General features: G+C 44.6%; 1 protein-coding gene and 1 long non-coding RNA gene across 3 annotated transcripts in view; one reads left to right on the forward strand and one right to left on the reverse strand.

Moving 5' to 3' along the window:
- Positions 1 to 17,088, reverse strand: part of ST6GAL1 (ST6 beta-galactoside alpha-2,6-sialyltransferase 1) — a gene marked incomplete at its 5' end in the record, with an annotated part of 108,610 nt that overhangs the window by 77,737 nt on the left and 13,785 nt on the right.
- LOC144339000 (uncharacterized) overlaps positions 1 to 17,088 on the forward strand; it is a 31,175-nt gene that overhangs the window by 3,928 nt on the left and 10,159 nt on the right. The gene's annotated exons all lie outside the window — the stretch shown is intronic.

The raw sequence follows: 17,088 nt of genomic DNA on the forward strand, positions 1-17,088 counted from the left end.
CAGAGAGCCTAGCATTCAATTGTTATTATGATTATTATCATTCTCATCACTGTTACAAGTATCACACAAAGTAATGTGCTAGGTTCTCTCTTTTATTGTAAATCTTCTGAACAACCCTGTGGGTTGATTATTTTACAGGTGAAGAAGCTGAAGCTCAGAGGAAGCAAATGATTTTCGAAAGACCACACAGCTAGAAAGTGACAAAGCCAAACTTCCAATCTAGTTTCCCAGGCCCGCCCTTTCCTTTTCTAGCATGCTGCTACCTCTGGGTGGAAAGAAGGCCTTGAAGGCACAGTTATCTACCTAGGCCTCTTATTTTTCTAAAACATAAAAATAAATAAATTTAAAAACCCTGTCAAGTTATCTCACTGCGAAGCAGAGAAAAACCACACCCCGTGATCCCAAGGGGGAGCTTCTGCAAGTCTGCGCCACTGTTCAGTTTCGCTTCCAGCGTCTCTGGCCACCATTGTCTTCCATCTCACTAACTTGCTTGAGAGAACAGGACAAGACATGCATGACTTTTTTGTTCAGAATGAAAGATGTACAGGTGACCCTATGCCAAAAACGGGAAATAATTTTCTTTAAATCTTAACTCCATCAGCTTATTATGGCCCCTTAGGAACCACACTGGATGTTTATGAGAGTGAACTGTCAAAGGATGTGCTCTGCCCAAGGGCCACCAAACAGGGACCACAGGGACCCCACCAGCAGTGTGCCCTCTAATTAGATTCCTTTATGAACTTGTTATTTCAACTCCTCATGCAGGTGTTTATCAAGTACCTGCAAAGGCAGCCCCCACCCGAAGCTAGACGCATTGGGGACACAAACACTCAAGTCAGAGTTGCACCCACAGCTATCGCCAGGAGACAGAGGAGGGGAGTGATGGGAGGGATTGGGGAACGGCTGTCCTCTGTCACAGGATCTAGCTGCTGTCATCCCAGGAAGAACTGCATGGGACAGGCAGTGTTAGGCAAGTTAGTAAACAGTTTGCCTCATAAACGCTGACCAGCAGTGGAAACTATCTGACCTGGATAAATAGTGGACCGTGAGCACCTTAGGGGCAAGGACCACAGACCACGTCTAATTTGCTTTTGTATTCTAAAAAAAGTAGGCCTCAAGTATTTTGTTGTTGTTGTTGTTGTTTTTGAGACAGAGTCTCACTCTGTTACTCAGGCTAGTGTACCATAGCGAGATCTCGGCTCACTGCAACCTCCCAGGTTCAAGGGGTTCTCCTGCCTCAGCCTCCCGAGTAGCTGAGATTACGGGCGCCCGCCACCACATGCAGCTCAATTTTTGTGTGTTTTTAGTAAAGATGGGTTTCACCATTTTGGCCAGGCTGTTCTTGAACTCCTGACCTCAGGTGATCCACCCACCTCGGCCTCCCAAAGTGCTGGGATTAAAGGCGGGAGCTACCACGCCCCGCCATGTTGTTTTATTTATTTATTTTTTAAGGTCATGATTGTATGAGTCCATTCTCACACTTCTGTGTGAGAACTGCCAGAGACTGGGCAATTCATAAAGGAAAGAGTTTTAATTGACTTGCAGTTCCACATGGCTTGGGAGGCCTCAGGGAACTTACAATTATGGTGCAAGGCAAAGGGGAAGCAAGGCACGTTCCTCCCAAGGAGGCAGGAGGAAGTCCCAGACACTCATAAAACCATCAGATCTTGTGAGAACTCACTCACTATCATCAGAACAGCATGGGGGAACCGCCCCATGATTCAATTACCTCCACCTGGTCTCTCCCTTGACACGTGGAGATCATCGGGATTACAATTCAAGATGAGATTTTGGGTGGGACACAGCCACACCGTGTCAGTGGTCACGTACTACGTTTAGAATTTTGCAAGGTATTTATGGCGGAATACTGAAACTGTTCTCACGTACCACAGCAGAGTCTGAAGGGCTCAGTTCGAAGAACTGGATTCCCAACCTCGGGATCAATTTGGCCATATGAGAGGTCAGCTGAAGATGAGGGAGATTGGCGACAATAACATGGTATGCTATCCAAAAGTCCTCTCAAACAGTTGGACCCACTGATAACCCCAAAGATGATGGGCAGGTTACCCTCATCTTTGAAAAAGTTGCTGAGTAGAGCTGAATCGACATATTTTTCTCCTCCAAGGTGAAGCTGTACTAGGCCTCTACTACTTGAGCTGATATTTAAGGACTGAAGACAATCTCATCTCAACACATAGAAATACATGGAAGGCAAGGAGCCTGCCGAGTCCTTCAGGCCACAGAGACCCTCTTTGATGAGGAAGTAGAGCCACATCTACCTACATGCAGCAGCAGAGAGCCTAGCATTCAATTGTTATTATGATTATTATCATAATAACAATTATGATAATTGTTATTATCAATTATCATAACAATTGATTATGGGAGGGGAGGTGGCTGGGGAAAGGATTCCAACTTGAGTTCTATTGTGGGAAGGTGAGAGAGTCAGGCTCTGTGGCTCAGTGGAACTTATTTCTGCCCACAAGCTCAACATCTCCACCTCTGCCCCCCGCAGTGGAGTTGTGAGAGCAAAGGAGACAAGGTGAACTGCGATCACCCAGAGGACCAGTACGGGATGAGGCCAGCTGGTGAATCACCCATGCTCCCAAGGAACCCCCGCCACAGGAACACACACCTCCACTGATGAGACCCGGAGAGGCCACAGGAGACAGTCCCTTGGGAGGGTGAGTGAAATGGCCTGTATCAGTCCATCCAGCGAGGAACCAGAGACACCCTTTGACTCAATAGGTGGGAAGAACCAGGAAGTCTGACATAAAAAGTGTGTCAAATAAGAGGTAGTTTAGTATCAGGAGTCAAAGCCTCCATGATCCCCAGTCTGAGTTAGGAACCCTTCCCTGGGCTCCCACAGCACCCTGTACAGACCCCAAGACAGCGCCCCTCACAGTTTCTCTGTCTGTTTCCTCTATTAGGGCATGACCTTTCAGAGAATTAGGAACCACCCTAGCCTTCTCCAAAGCCCAGGCAGCTACCAAAGCGCTAGGCCCAGGCTGGGTCCTAAGAAATGCCTTTTGTATGCCCTAAACAAATGAATCATGAATGAGGTATCTATGGGAGAACCACACTCCACCCAAGGGAAAATAAATACCTGGCCTGGCTGAAAAGTCAAACCACAGCAAGTCCAAGAGAAGGCAGTTAGCTAGGTGCTATCTGTCTCTCCCACATCATAAATGAAAGGCTTCAGTGGAAAAATCCTCACCACAAGAGAAAAAGAAAAAAGTCAGTTAGCAAGCACCAAGCACAAAGGGCAGAAGCCTGGTGAGGTGATTCACACCAATACTGTGAAACCCAGCCCAGCGATCTGCAGATGACCTGGAAGCAGGGGTGGAGGAGGTGGGGAGGCAGACAAGCATGAGAGGGAGTGATGGAGAACTTACTGGAACAAGCATCTAGGTCAGCCGCTCCTGGGTAATGCCAGAAGCTGGTTTATATCTTTTTTTTTTTTTCGCTTTTTTGAGATGAAGTTTTGCTCTTGTTGACCAGGCTGGAGCGCAATGGTACAATCTCAGCTCACTGCGACCTCTGCCTCCAGGATTCAAGCGATTCTCCTGCCTTCTACCTCCTGGTTTATATTCTTTACTGAAATTTTTTAGAGGAAATTAAAAAAAAGAGCATCGTATGGTCTAAGAGGGAGGGATGGGAGAAGGCGGCTGGGGTTGACATAAGATAGAGAACTCTCCTCAGCCCTGGCCAAGGAATTCTTCACACCAAGTAGCTACCCACAGACGACTGAATATAGTCATCAAGTCTATCAATAGTCTATACCTATCATCACAAATATTAACACCACTGACTGAACAGGAACACGTGCTAGTGCTATACTGCTGGGCAGTTTCTCTCGCTCTAATGATCATTAAGAACCTGGCAGGTGGAAATGAGTCGCCTGCATTCAATAGATAGAGATGAGAAGCTTTAGGCCAGGCTTGGTGGCTCATACCTGTAATCCCAGCAATTTGGGAGGCCAAGACGGGCCTATCACTTGAGGTCAGGAGTTCGAGACCAGCCTGGCCAACATGGTGAAACCCTGTCTCTACTAAAAATACAAAAATTAGCCAGGCATGGTGGTGCGTGCCTGTAATCCCAGCCACTGGGGAGGCCGAGGCAGAAGAATCGCTTGCACCTGGGAGGCAGAGGTTGTAGTGAGCTGAGATCACACCACTGCACTCCAGCCAGGGTGACAGAGCAAGGCACAGCCTAAAAAAAAAAAAAAAAAAAAAAAACAACTTTACATGAAGAACTAAGCCACTTGCCCAAGGCCGTGGAGCTGGTACAAAGCTAGGATTCAAACCAACTCATCTAACTCCAAAGCCTGTGGCTACAGCACCCTGAGGAAAGACTGCCCCTACAGATAAGGTTGGATAAGGAAGGGTTCCTATGTTGACCGGGACCTTGCTGAAGCAGTGCTGGAAGGACATCCAGGAGGTCCACAGTGTCCCCAAGATCCCTTGGGAGAAGATATGCAAAATCAAATGCCCTCAGTTATTCGGCTGTTTCTCAAATAGTAAATGCGACGTGGTGGGCACCTTGAAATACGAATTATCTTACATAAACTCAAACTGATATGTTCTCTATGCTGACAGCAAGTCAAATACAGAAAGATTTTAATCATTAGCTTTGCATCCAAAGCTCAAGTTTTCTACACTGCCAGCTCCCATTAGCCTGCCAACAACGTTATCCAGGTTCCCTTGAACATGGTGCGTAGGGCTTCCTGCTCTCTGAGGCCCAGCATCACACCATCACAGCTAGAAAAGATCTTAGTGGACACCAGCCCAATCCTCTACCGAATGAATAAAAATTTCCCACTCAATAGCAACAAACAGTGGCCAGCCAGCATCTACTTCCACATCTGTATTAATGATAATTCTCCTTTCAAGACAGCCTGTCAGCAGAGAGCCAAATATTAATTATGAAAATTTTTTATACGTTGGACCGAACTCTTTCCCCATTCCCCTAAGCATCCATTCCTGGTTCTAACAAATGTCTGTTCTTTTTTCCATAAAACAATCTTTTAAGACTATGGCAGTCTTCTAAACCTTCTCTTTTTCAAGCAAAATAGTCTCAGTCTTTGCATCATTCTTTAGATAACATGGTTTCTGAATCTCCTAACTTTTCTGTTTATTGTCCTCTGGGCCTATTTCCATTTGCCCACCTCACTCTTAAAAGAATGACAGTAAGCTCAGTTCCAGGTGTGACCCGACTACTATAAAACAAGAGGAATGACTACACCTCTATGATGCAAATACTAAAAGCTTCTGGTTAGTTTTTAGTAGCTTCATGTCAGTGATTCTCACTTGGTTGAAATCAGGTGCACTAGCCTTTCTTTTGTTTGTTTGTTTTTTTTTTTTTTGACACAGGGTCTGGCTCTGGCTCTGTCACCCAGGCTGAAGTGCAGTGGTGTGATCTCAGCCCACTGCAACCTCCACCTGCCGAGCTCAAGCCATCCTTCCACCTCAGTCTCCTGAGTAGCTGGGAATACAGGCTCACACCACCACCTCCAGCTAATTTTTGTATTTTTTGTAGAGATGGGATTTCACCATGTTGCCCAGGCTGATCTCAAACTTCTGACCTCAAGCGATTCCCCCCACCTCAGCCTCCCAAAGTACTGGAATTACAGAGTGTGAGCAACTGATAGCCTCACTATCTTTTCTTAGGCCAAGTCCTAATCCTTAGCCCCGCCAATGCCACCCCACCCACACACACTGCCTGGCTTAACCACTGGTATTTGGAGCCGACAGCTAGGTCTTTACATTTACCTTGGTGCAGCCTGTCTTTCTTCACTCAGTCCTTACTCTAGGCTGTTAAGTTTACAGGGAATCTTGATTCTGGCATATACAATATTTTCTACCCCTCTCAGCTTCAAATTTTCTGTAAATGTGATCAACAAGCCCTTTATGTGTTCATCTAAATCACAGGTTCGAGCTGAGGAGAGGCACTATCCCCATGACCAACACAAATGATCACCCTTTAGTGACAGTTCTAGAAGCACTACATGTAAACCAATTGAACCACCATCCAGTCCACATTTACCATCTCGTCTACGAGAACAGAAATCCTGTTACTGAGGATACAAAGATGTTCACTGTCTAATAGAAGAGCTTTCAGTTAATTACCACCACAGTCAATGTCAATTAAAAGTTATGCTTCTGTATCATACAAAAATGCCTGACCACTGAGGAGATACTTGGGATGGTCTTTAACATATAGGCTATATGGCCGTATATAAATTTTACTGTGCAGACACCACAAAGGGGAACTAAAGCAGAGGTACAAGAAGCTAGGCATGACTGCCAACTGGGAAATGGTTACCTTACACCATGAGACATCATGGATAGAGAAAAACTAAAGTGCTTTTAAATATGGGCCCCATAATTCTATGTCTCAAGTTCCAGCATAAGCAGCAGCAGCAGAAACATATTTATTTCATGATAATAGTAATTCCCTTAAATATCATAGTTATCGCTTGTTGAGTACTACCAAGTGCTATGCATTTTACGTAGGTCATCTCTGTTACTTCCTGATACAGTTGGTTTATAATTATTCCTTTTGAAAATTTAAATTACATTTCTCTCCCCCTACGTTTCTCCCATCTCCGTAAGACCTTGAGGACCTTCAACAGCACTTCAGCAAAACACATTTTCAAGTTTCCTCAGGTAATTCATTCAACCAACCAACTATCCCTTAGATAAATAAATATTTCTCAAATTCTCCTAAGAATAAGACACTATGCTGGGTGCTGGGGAATCTGGCTGACTTTAAGCAACTACATTTCTTGGCTTTATTTCTTATGGGCCATGGGCTTCAATTTTCTCCCCCAAAGGCTTGTTCTATCTTTTCTTCCCATTGTTAGCTGTGGACCTTGGGTAGGTTACCTAAAACATTGACATAACGCCCTTCACCTGATAAGGTATGTATGTGCCTAGTGTAGTTCCAGGGATATAAGATACTTACTAACCTTAGGGGCTCTTTCTTTCTTCTTTCTTTCTTTCTGCTTTCTTTCTTTCCTGTCTTCCTTCCTTTCTTTCCTTTCCTTCCCTCCCTCCCTCTCTTTCTCTTTTTCTTTCCCTCCCTTCCTTCCTTCCTTCTTGCCTTCCTTCCTTCCTTTCTTTCCTATTTAGTCTGCCTGACTTTCCTCAGAAAAGGTAAGAATAAAATAGAAGTCAATTGTTCTGTTTTCCCCCAGGACATCTGTGAACATTACATCATTTGCCACCATTACGGAACTAAGCCTCTATTCGCTGTATATCACTTTTTTTAAAAAGGAAAGAAAGAAAAACTTTGGTTCTGAGTATGTTCAGCAAGTCACGGTTTCTTGTTTTTCTTTTTCTCCTGACACGATTCTTTCTATAAAATCCAAAGGAAATGACCTTAGATCATTTAAATCCAACTTTCAGAGAGGTGGCTCGACTTGCTGTAATGGATCTGATTTGACATCAGGTTCTTCTGATCGCAAGTCCAGGGTCTTTCCGCCTCATTTGGCCAACTCTCTTGTCCCCTTGCTTCCCCAGACTCACTGTGATATTCCCTTACCTCCATCCAGAACTCAGATAACACGTCACTCTAGTCACCCTGAAGATTCACCTCTTGAAAACATAATCGCCATGCAGTAAAGAGGAAACCAAAATAGAACCACATACAGCTGCTCAAAGTGCTAAAGAGCATGTCACTAAGGAGAAAAAGACATCACTAGCCAAAGGCAAGTGGATCAAAAAGCAACCCCCCACACAGGACATTCTTGTTATTTTGTTGTGGTGGTGGCGGTGGTGGTCATTGTTGCTGTTGTTGATACAGGGACCTGTCTAAATTCTACAGTATTTAATATTGTATTCGACAAACATTTATTGTTGAATATTTATTGAATACAATATTCAACACTATGTGCCAGGCATGACAGAGGCTTGAACTGAGTAGGGACTCTTTGGTATGAACCAGATAGAACTTGCACGATGTTTCACAAGCTGGTTTGGATGTTATTAGCTTACTGTGTCATTTCCCCAATCCCTACTCACACCCAAAAGATGATATTTTGTAGAGCTTAAAAAAAAATATACCTCAAACAAATCACTTCCTCAAACAGCAACCTAATCTCTCCTTCCTTATGGCAGGGTATCTTGACTTGCTTACACTTGCTTACACTTCCCCACTTTCCAATGGTTCCTTAAATAATTGAAGTCAGCTCACATCATTCCACTGAAACTGCCTTTCTAATTGCAAAATCTAAAGAGTCCTTTCCAATACTTACTTCAAACAGGCCTCTCTGGGTCTTTTTCAAACTCCCTCCCACTAATGCCTTTCAGGCATCCTCCCCAGCTTAGCCTCCTCTGGGACCAGCTTCCTGCCAGTCCCAAAATGCCCACACACACAGGGAGGATTCTCGCCTCCACATGGCCAGCCCCCAGTCACATCTCCCTCAGACTCGACCTCAACTTTTTTTCGTTTTCTTTTTCTTTCTTTCTTTCTCTTTCTTTCTTTCTCTTTTTTTTTTTTTTTTTTTTTTTTTTGAGACAGGGTCTCACTCTGCCACCCAGGCTGGAGTGCAGTGGTGCAGTATCGGCTCACTGCAACTTCCACCTCCCAGGCTCAAGCAATCCTCCCTCCTCAGCCTCCTGAGTAGCTGGGACTACAAGCACACTCCACCGTGACCAGCTAATTTTTTTTTCCTTTTTGTAGACACGGGGTTTTGCCATGTTTCCCAGGCTGATCTCGAACTCCTGAGCTCCAGATGCACCCACTTTGACTTCCCAAAGTGCTGGGATTACAGACGTAAGCTATTGTGCCTAGCCTCAGACCATATCCTTTCAAAAATGTTTAAAGTAGATACCTGCACAAAAGCTTTATATTCTACACTTATACTCACTTTAACAAAAATGTATTAAACATTTGCTAAGTGCTAAGTATAATTCTTAGTGCATAGGCTACAACAGTGAATAACTCAGATGAAGATCAAATCCTTAGTTTTACATACTAGCAGAGGGAGACACTAAGAACCATAAATATAACAAATCAAAAAATTAGTATCTTAAAAGATGCTAAGTGCTCAGAGAACAAAGTAGAGCAGAGTACAAGAAAGGGTGAATTGGCCCAGGCGCGTTGGCTCATGTCTGTAATCCCAACACTTTGGGAGGCTGAGGTGGGCGGATCACTTGAGGTCAGGAGTTTGAGACCAGCCTGACCAACATGGTGAAACCCCATCTCTACTAAAAATACAAAAATTAGCCATGTGTCATAGTGGGCACCAGTAATCCCAGCTGCTCAGGAGGCTGAGGCAGGAGAATCACTTGAACCTAGGAAGTGGAGGTTACAGTGAGCCGAGAATGCATCACTGCACTTCAGCCTGGGTGACAGAGCGAGACCCTATCTCAAAAAGAAAGAAAGGGAGAGAGAGAGAGGGAGAAAGAAAGAAAGAGGGGATTGGAAGTACTGGGTTGAGGTAGGTTTCCATTTTCAAAAGGGCAGTCAGAGGAGACCTCACTGAGAAGGGGACATTTGAACAAACAGTTGAAGATGGTGAAGGAATGAGTCCCATAATATCTGCGGAAGAGTGTTTGCCACAAGGCTCAAGGCAGGAGTGCACGGATGTACACTGGTTGGAAGGAAAGGAACAAGGAAGAGGATACATGGAGACAGTGTCCCGGAGGAACAAACAACGACCCTGGGGAGGTGGAGGAGACTGGGCAGGGCCTTTGAGGTCTTGGCAAGAACTCTGGCTTTTAGCAAATAAAATAGGAGCTGCTGCAGGAGGCTGAGCAGAGGAACAACTGGATCTGACTTAATACGCCAGAATTGCTCAGGCTGCCATGTGGGAACAGGAATAGGAGACAGGGACAGTAGCAAGGAGACAGTAGTAGTCCCAGAGAGAGATGCTCATGGCTTAGACCAGGTGGTTGCAGTGGAGGTGGTGAGAAGTGGGTATATTTTAGATGTGCTTTGAAAATCATGCCTGATATTTTAGATGTGAGTGTGAGAGAGAGAACAGTCAAGGATGATTCCAAGGGTTGGAGCCCAAGCAACTAGATGGATGGTGCTACTTTAACGGAAAAAGAGGAGACAAAGGAAGAGCAGACCTGCGAGCAGAAGAAATCTGGAGTCCAGTTTTGGATGTTCTGAGTTTGAGATGAGACTGTCAAACAGAGCGTAAAGTAGGAAGCCTGACAGGAAAGTCTAGAGGTCAGGGAGAAGGTGTAAGGTGGAGATACACATTTGGGAGTTACCAGCATGAGAGCTTCTCGGATGTTCTTGACCAGATACTGGAATTTTTCTCCACCCAGCTGCATGACTGTTTACTCTGGAGCAAGGATTCCTGGGCGTAAACCTAACTCTTCCACTCCTCAGAAGTCTGATCTTGGACAGGCTGCTCAACTGCCCTCAGTGTCTGTATCCTCAAAAGTGCCTACCTCTTTTACTATGAGGAAAAAATGAGGCAATTCATGTTAATTACCTCACACATAGTAATAAGCACTCCCTATATATTAACCATGATAATCCCCTCCCTCCCTCTCTCCACCTCTTACTATCTTGCTAAGCTTGGTATCTTCAACTTTCCTTTTTTCTCACCTCATATTCAACTCATCTCTCACCCTGAGTGCTCCTGGATCACTGTCCAGGCCAGTACCTCACTGCCCCTAGAGCAATCCCATGAACCGTGTTGATTCCAACTGAATAGGTCACAAGCTTCTATTTCTACTCTCAGAATATTTCTTAAATCTGTCTCCCTCTCTTTGTTTTCTCATTGTTTCTCATCTGAGTTCCCAATAAATTGTACTTAAATCTCAATTATATTCTAATCAAATTAAAATGTCATTTTAATTTGCCTACATGTCTGTCTTCCCTTAAAACTGTAAGCATTTCAACTGCTAAGTAATAATTATCACTGTATCCCTAGCATCTTTATGTCCAGTGCCCAAACCATGGTAACTATCCAATAAATATTTGGTGAATGAATGAAAACATTTTATTGGCTAATTATTACCTGCTAGACACTCTGTGAAATTAAAATACAACCATCACTACCACATAAACTACAATTCCTGCCCACAAAGAGTTTTGAGAGACAAACTTAGCATACCTGAGGCAGAAAACAAAGCAGCCAAATAAATGTAATTAGATTACTATTAAAAAGAAAGAATTGGGGCCAAGTGCGGTGGCTCACGCCTGTAATCCCAGCACTTTGGGAGGCCGAGGCGGGTGGATCACCCGAGGTCAGGAGTTCAAGACCAGCCTGGCCAGCATGGTGAAAACCCATCTCTACTAAAAATACAAAAATTAGCTGGGTGTGGTGGTAGGCGACTGTAATCCCAGCTACTTGGGAGGCTGAGGCAGGAGAATCACTTGAACCCAGTTAGCGGAGGTTGCAGTGAGCCAGGATCACGCCATTGCACTGCAGCCTGGACAACAAGAGCGAAACTCCATCTCAAAAAAAAAAAGAGAGAGAGAATTATACATAGATACTTTTCAATTTATGATGCCATTATATCTGGATAAATCCATCCTAGTTAAACTTAGGGTATGTTCCCTTTGGTCTCAAGTTCAAGGTTGATTAAATGATACACGGTACATGCTCCCTTCCTCTCACTTCCTGTACTCAGTTGTCATCACTCCCCAGAAGTAGTCAAATTCCTGGCCCTCAACATCTTTGCCATACAGCCCCATAGTTGCAGATACACATTCCCCCTAACTGTCTGCCATGATTCTTGGCATTACTAGATCCTCACTGAGAATCATGAGCAACCAACAATCTATCTTACTAAGAAATGACTTGATTAAGCTCATGCTTATCCACATTTAAAAAGGTTAGGAATGACCTCAAATGTGAATGTAGGGATCTGCCACCCTCCAGTCAGGGTAACCAATCTCTAAATTTCTTCCTCACCAAAAAAGGAAGGACTTCCTATTATTCTAATGAGGCAAAATGGTATAAGCATAGTAAGTGTTCATTTGTGAGCTACACAGACCTAGGTTTGAAGTCCAACTCTACTGCTAACCTAAGGAAATCTAGTTGAATTTTCTAGGCCCATGTATTCATTTGTGAAACAATACCAGTGTGACCTGTATCATAGTGTGACTACTATCATAGAGTTGGTAGGAGAATTAAATGAGAAAATACATGTAAAGCATCCAGCACACAATCCCTGTGCACAGTAGCAGCTATTACTATGGATTCTATCCCAGATAATCATGGTCTCAGTAAAGGAGGTATTCAAGGGTGATCTTTCAGTGGGTTTCCTTCAGCTTTAAGCAGTGTCTTATAAAGTGCTTTTAGTCTACGAGAAAGCTTCTGCTGAGTTTTGTCATCAAAGCTGAGGTTGGAAATAGGTCAATGGACCAGGGTTGAGTCTTTCTCCCAGCTCTGATGGGACAATATTTCCTGACTGCCTTCAGTAATTTATATGCCCACAAATGGACCTTGAGAATTCAAAAATAAGACAAGCCTTGGAATGCTAATAAGAGATAACAAGACATCATCAGTCCCCGAGGAAAATGAAGTGCTTTAGTATATCAGTGGCATGACAGGGGATCTAGATGCTCTGAAGCTACAGAGAAGACTTCAGTGCAGGTTACCCAGGGTACGAGGCAATAGTGATGGCCCTAAAATATCTGCTGTCTTCTACCTCTGCCATCCCTCTGTTAAAGCAAATGAGAAGGAGGCCTTTAGCCTGAGGTCGTCTCCATAACCAGAGCTTCTACATAAGCAAACCAAAATCCAATTCAATGTAAGCAGTAAAATGAAACTAGAGGTTTCATCAATTAGAAACCGCCAACTAACTTCTAACTAGGGTCTTCCCATGCTAATAAAATATATTTTCTTAGTCTTCTTTTCATGTTCAGCCTACAAAAGCTCACTGCCCTCGCTGCTGCAGCAGAGCTCCCTGAACCTCTTCTGGTTCGGAGTGCTGCCCAATTCATGCATGGTTCTTTGCTCAGATAAACTCTGTTACATGGATTTTGTCTAAAGTTTTTCTTTTTAACACCTCCTACCTTCTTCCTTACTTTGCAGAGCTGCTCTACTCCACCTCTTCTAGAATATTAACACACCCAAAGCCCTCCTCAGTGCACAAATGCCCTCTGAAGCCTGCATGTATACAGCAGACACTGACTGAGGACTGGGTCCTTGAAGAACAGCTCAGGCATCACACCCACACATGACGGCACTGATTGCTTGACCACTAGTGACAGGGACCTAAAAAGGCACTCATCCTATTTGCAGATAGTTTTGAGTTTAGAGTATCAGAGTATAGATTCACTGATCCAGGATCTACTTCCCCTTGACTTCTATCTTTTTTATTTTTCATTCATTTATTTATTTATTTATTTATTTATTTATTTATTTATTTTTGAGATGGAGTCTCTCTCTGTCACCCAGGCTGGAGCGCAGCGGTGTGATCCTCACTGCAACCTCCACCTCCCAGGTTCAAGCGATTCTCCTGCCCCAGCCTCCCTAATAGCTGGGACTGACAGGCATGTGCCACCACACTTGGCTAATTTTTTTTTTTCTTTTCTTTTCTTTTTTTTTTTTTGTATTTTTAGTAGAGAATGGGTTTCACCATGTTGGCCAGGATGATCTCAATCTCTTGACCTCATGATCCACCTGGCTTGGCCTCCAAAAGTCCTAGGATTACAGGCATGAGCCACCGCACCCAGCTGACTTTTATCTTTAAAATCTAGTGCCAGGGCTAATAAGCTTTTTAAAGACATACATTCTTTCACAATAAGCTGTCTTCTCAATCCATTTATATCGTAATAATAACAGCTAACATTTCTTGAGGGCCAACCATGAACCACACCTTACAGGCAGGAAAGCACAATATAGTGTTTCTTAAACTTGCCAGATCCTAATGTCATCCAGGGTGCCTGTTGCATCTACTGCGCCCCAGGCTCCACCCCAGGTGGGCTGAATCAGAATCTGAGACAGGGCCTGGGAATTGCTCTTTTAACAGGAGTCTCAGGTGATTCTTAGGATCAGGCAAACTGTGCACCAATGGCATAATGGTTAAGATGTGACATATCAGGGTCCATGATCTGATTCCATCATCATTTGTTTTATGGCTTCAGGCAACTTAACCTCTCTGAACCTCAGTTATATATGTGGAACTTCAGAATGATGACAGCATCTGCCTGTAGGGTATTCAGAGGAATAAATGAGATAATGGTCATAAACCACTTAGCATAATGCCTGGCACATAGTAAGCTCTCGGCAGTATCACCAACATCACTGACCTGAATGGCCCTATAAAAGCAGCATCCCTATTATTTTTGCTCGGTGCTACACAATTAGCAACTAAAGTGCCTGAAACCAGGATTTAAACTCACACCTGACCATCTCCGAAGCATTAAGTGCCTACACAGCAACTTCTCAGAAGCCTTGGTAGCAGGGGAAGGAGAAATTAAATGGGCCGGGGGCCCAGTGGCATAGAACAACCCATATATTCAGGTACTGGCTCCAAATTCATGTTTGAATTCAGCTCATGTTGCATTCTTAGGAGCAGCCATTAGGCAGATGCTACAGCCAGAAGGATGCCCCCGAGCACTACGTATTAAGTAAGGAAGGCTTGACTTGGACTTTCTGTTGTCTCTGTTTCGACTCCTCTTCTGCACAATACACACCCCCACTCTCCTTTGGGGACCATCCCAAATCCCCACTTTTTCTCCAGGTTTGCCCAAGGAGTTCCTCTCCTGGGAGGCAGATCAGGCACAGAGTTTGAGTCTGGCCTGGAGAACAGGGAAGACCTAAGCTTCACTTCCCAATGGTAAGGTCTCCCACTGTTACTCCACCCGCTGGGACCTTCTCTCAATAGGTCCTAGGCTCATTTGCAATAATGCGCTCGAGGCAGAGTGCACAGCTCACTGGTCAACTAATCAATAATGCCAGGCCTCAGCCTATCACCTCTCCTCTCTCTGAATTCCCCCAACCTAACCTAACACTTCAGTTAGAGTGGGGCCACCTGTAACTCATACTTTATACAGTTTGTTTTATAATGAGCCCTCATTCGTTTGTTCACAGCAATATGCCCCAAATACAGATGATACAGAAATAAATAGGGCCCAGCTGCTGCTGCTGAGGCCTTAGAGAAAGACCATAAACTACTGGGTGGAAAATCATGTAAAGCATTAAAAACTAAGGGCTGAGGTGGTGCCAACTCTACTAGAGGAAGTCAGAAGTCAGAAAAGGTAAAGTTCATCCTGGGTTTTGAAGTTTGAATAGGAGTTCACCAAGCAGAGCAAGGCATGCCCAACAGAGAGAACAGCAGTACAAAGGCTCAGTCATGAAAGTGGCCCGTTCTGTTAAGGGATGGGGAGAAGCTATGAGGTGGGAGAGGGTATAAGGGCTGCAGGGATGAGAAATGGTCTTCAACAGGACATGTGCTCCAGGCAGAGGTATTTCTAGTCCCAATTTATCCTGCAAGCAACTGGGACTGGTGGAGGTTTTCTACGCAAGCAAGTAACATTATTAGATTGTTTTCTCTAAACTCCGTGGTGAGCTCCCAGCACTAAAAAGGAGCTTTGATGGAGCATGAAGAGGTGAAGAGGGGTCATTTCAGTGAATAGAAGACAGGGTGACAGAGACCATCTTTTCTGGCTCCTGGTCTGGCCTGAAGCCCCACCATCCACCCCACTAACCCCTGGCTCACCAGATAGTGAACTCTTGTCAAGTGCCTCCTGGAACACCAGGCTCCAGAAGCTGCTAACAGAGTAATGGGCAGAGACAGAGGAGTGGGAACCAACTGCAGAGATAAACTGAGGCGTCAGAGAAGTATGATGTGTCTAGTGGCTCACAACATCCTGAAAGGAGCATGAGCTTCCAGCTAGATAGACTATGTTCAAATTCCACCTCTACCCTTTACTACCTGGCATAACCTTGGGTAATTCACTTAACCCTTCTGAGACTGTTTCTTCTTTTCCTTTTTTTTTTTTTTTTGAGACGGAGTCTTGCTCTGTCGCCCAGGCTGGAATGCAGTGGTGTGATCTCAGCTCACTGCAACCTCTGCCTCCCAGGTTCAAGCGATTCTCTAGCCTCAGCTTCCCAAGCAGCTAAGATTACAGGTATGCATCACCGTACCCAGTTAATTCTTGTATTTTTAGTAAAGACAAGGTTTCACCATGTTGGCCAGGCTGGTCTCAAACTCCTGACCTCAGGTGATCCTCCCACCTCGGCCTCCCTAAGTGCTGGGATTACAGGCGTGAGCAACCACGCCCGGCTGAGACTGTTTTCTTTTCTATCAAATGGCAATAACAAGTCCCATTCACTTCAAAGGCTTGTTCTGAAAATTAAAACTAATTTATTTCAAGTGACGAGGATAGTGACCACTATAAGGAATAATGGCTCTCTAAATATTATCAAACTGATTATTAATATCTTCATTTTTATCTTATGTGTCTTTTATATGACGTGATAAAATCCCTTAGGCTAAAAGATCTTCAAATATAGCAGGCCCCCGGAGGCACAAGATGGAATTAGGCCTCCCGGGCCGCTCCCAGGACGGCTGCGTCTCCTACGTGAGACTCTGATCAGTTCCTTCCAAGTTGCTTTCCGCCCTCCTTGGCTGCTTGCAGTTTCTGTAGGATCACATTTCCCACCTGACCCAGTGGGCCCAGGAGAGCTGCGGGCCTTGTAGCTCGGAGCTTTTCAGAGGTCTCACATGACAACCTGGCAGGGTGCAGCTGTTCCCGGCAAGGGCATTAATAATACAGGCCTTTTTCCGCAAACTCTGGCAAACAGTCTAAAATGACAAGTGAAAACACTGAGTCCAAATTCTCACTGGGGCTTAGGGCAGAGGAAGCCAAAATAGCTCGCCTTTATCAGAGCTAAATCGTGGAACTAACTCAGGGTTCTGCTAGGGGTGGTGGCTGAGGGAAACCGCTGGTGATAAAAGCAAAGAAATGGGGGAGAAGCCATGGGGGAGGGAGCTACAGTCGCACTCCTTACAGAATAAACTATCTCGCCTAGGGGCAGTTTCAGCAGAAGGCTTCAGAGACCCCCCGGGAGCGGAGAGAAAGAGTCTATATGCCTTGCTGGCTGAGAAGCAAATTGGGCCATGAATTTCATCTTAGCAATAGCCAATCAACACAGCAGCTGCT

The sequence above is a fragment of the Macaca mulatta genome, chromosome 2, assembly GCF_049350105.2.
Source record: "Macaca mulatta isolate MMU2019108-1 chromosome 2, T2T-MMU8v2.0, whole genome shotgun sequence".
Classification (NCBI taxonomy): domain Eukaryota; kingdom Metazoa; phylum Chordata; class Mammalia; order Primates; family Cercopithecidae; genus Macaca; species Macaca mulatta.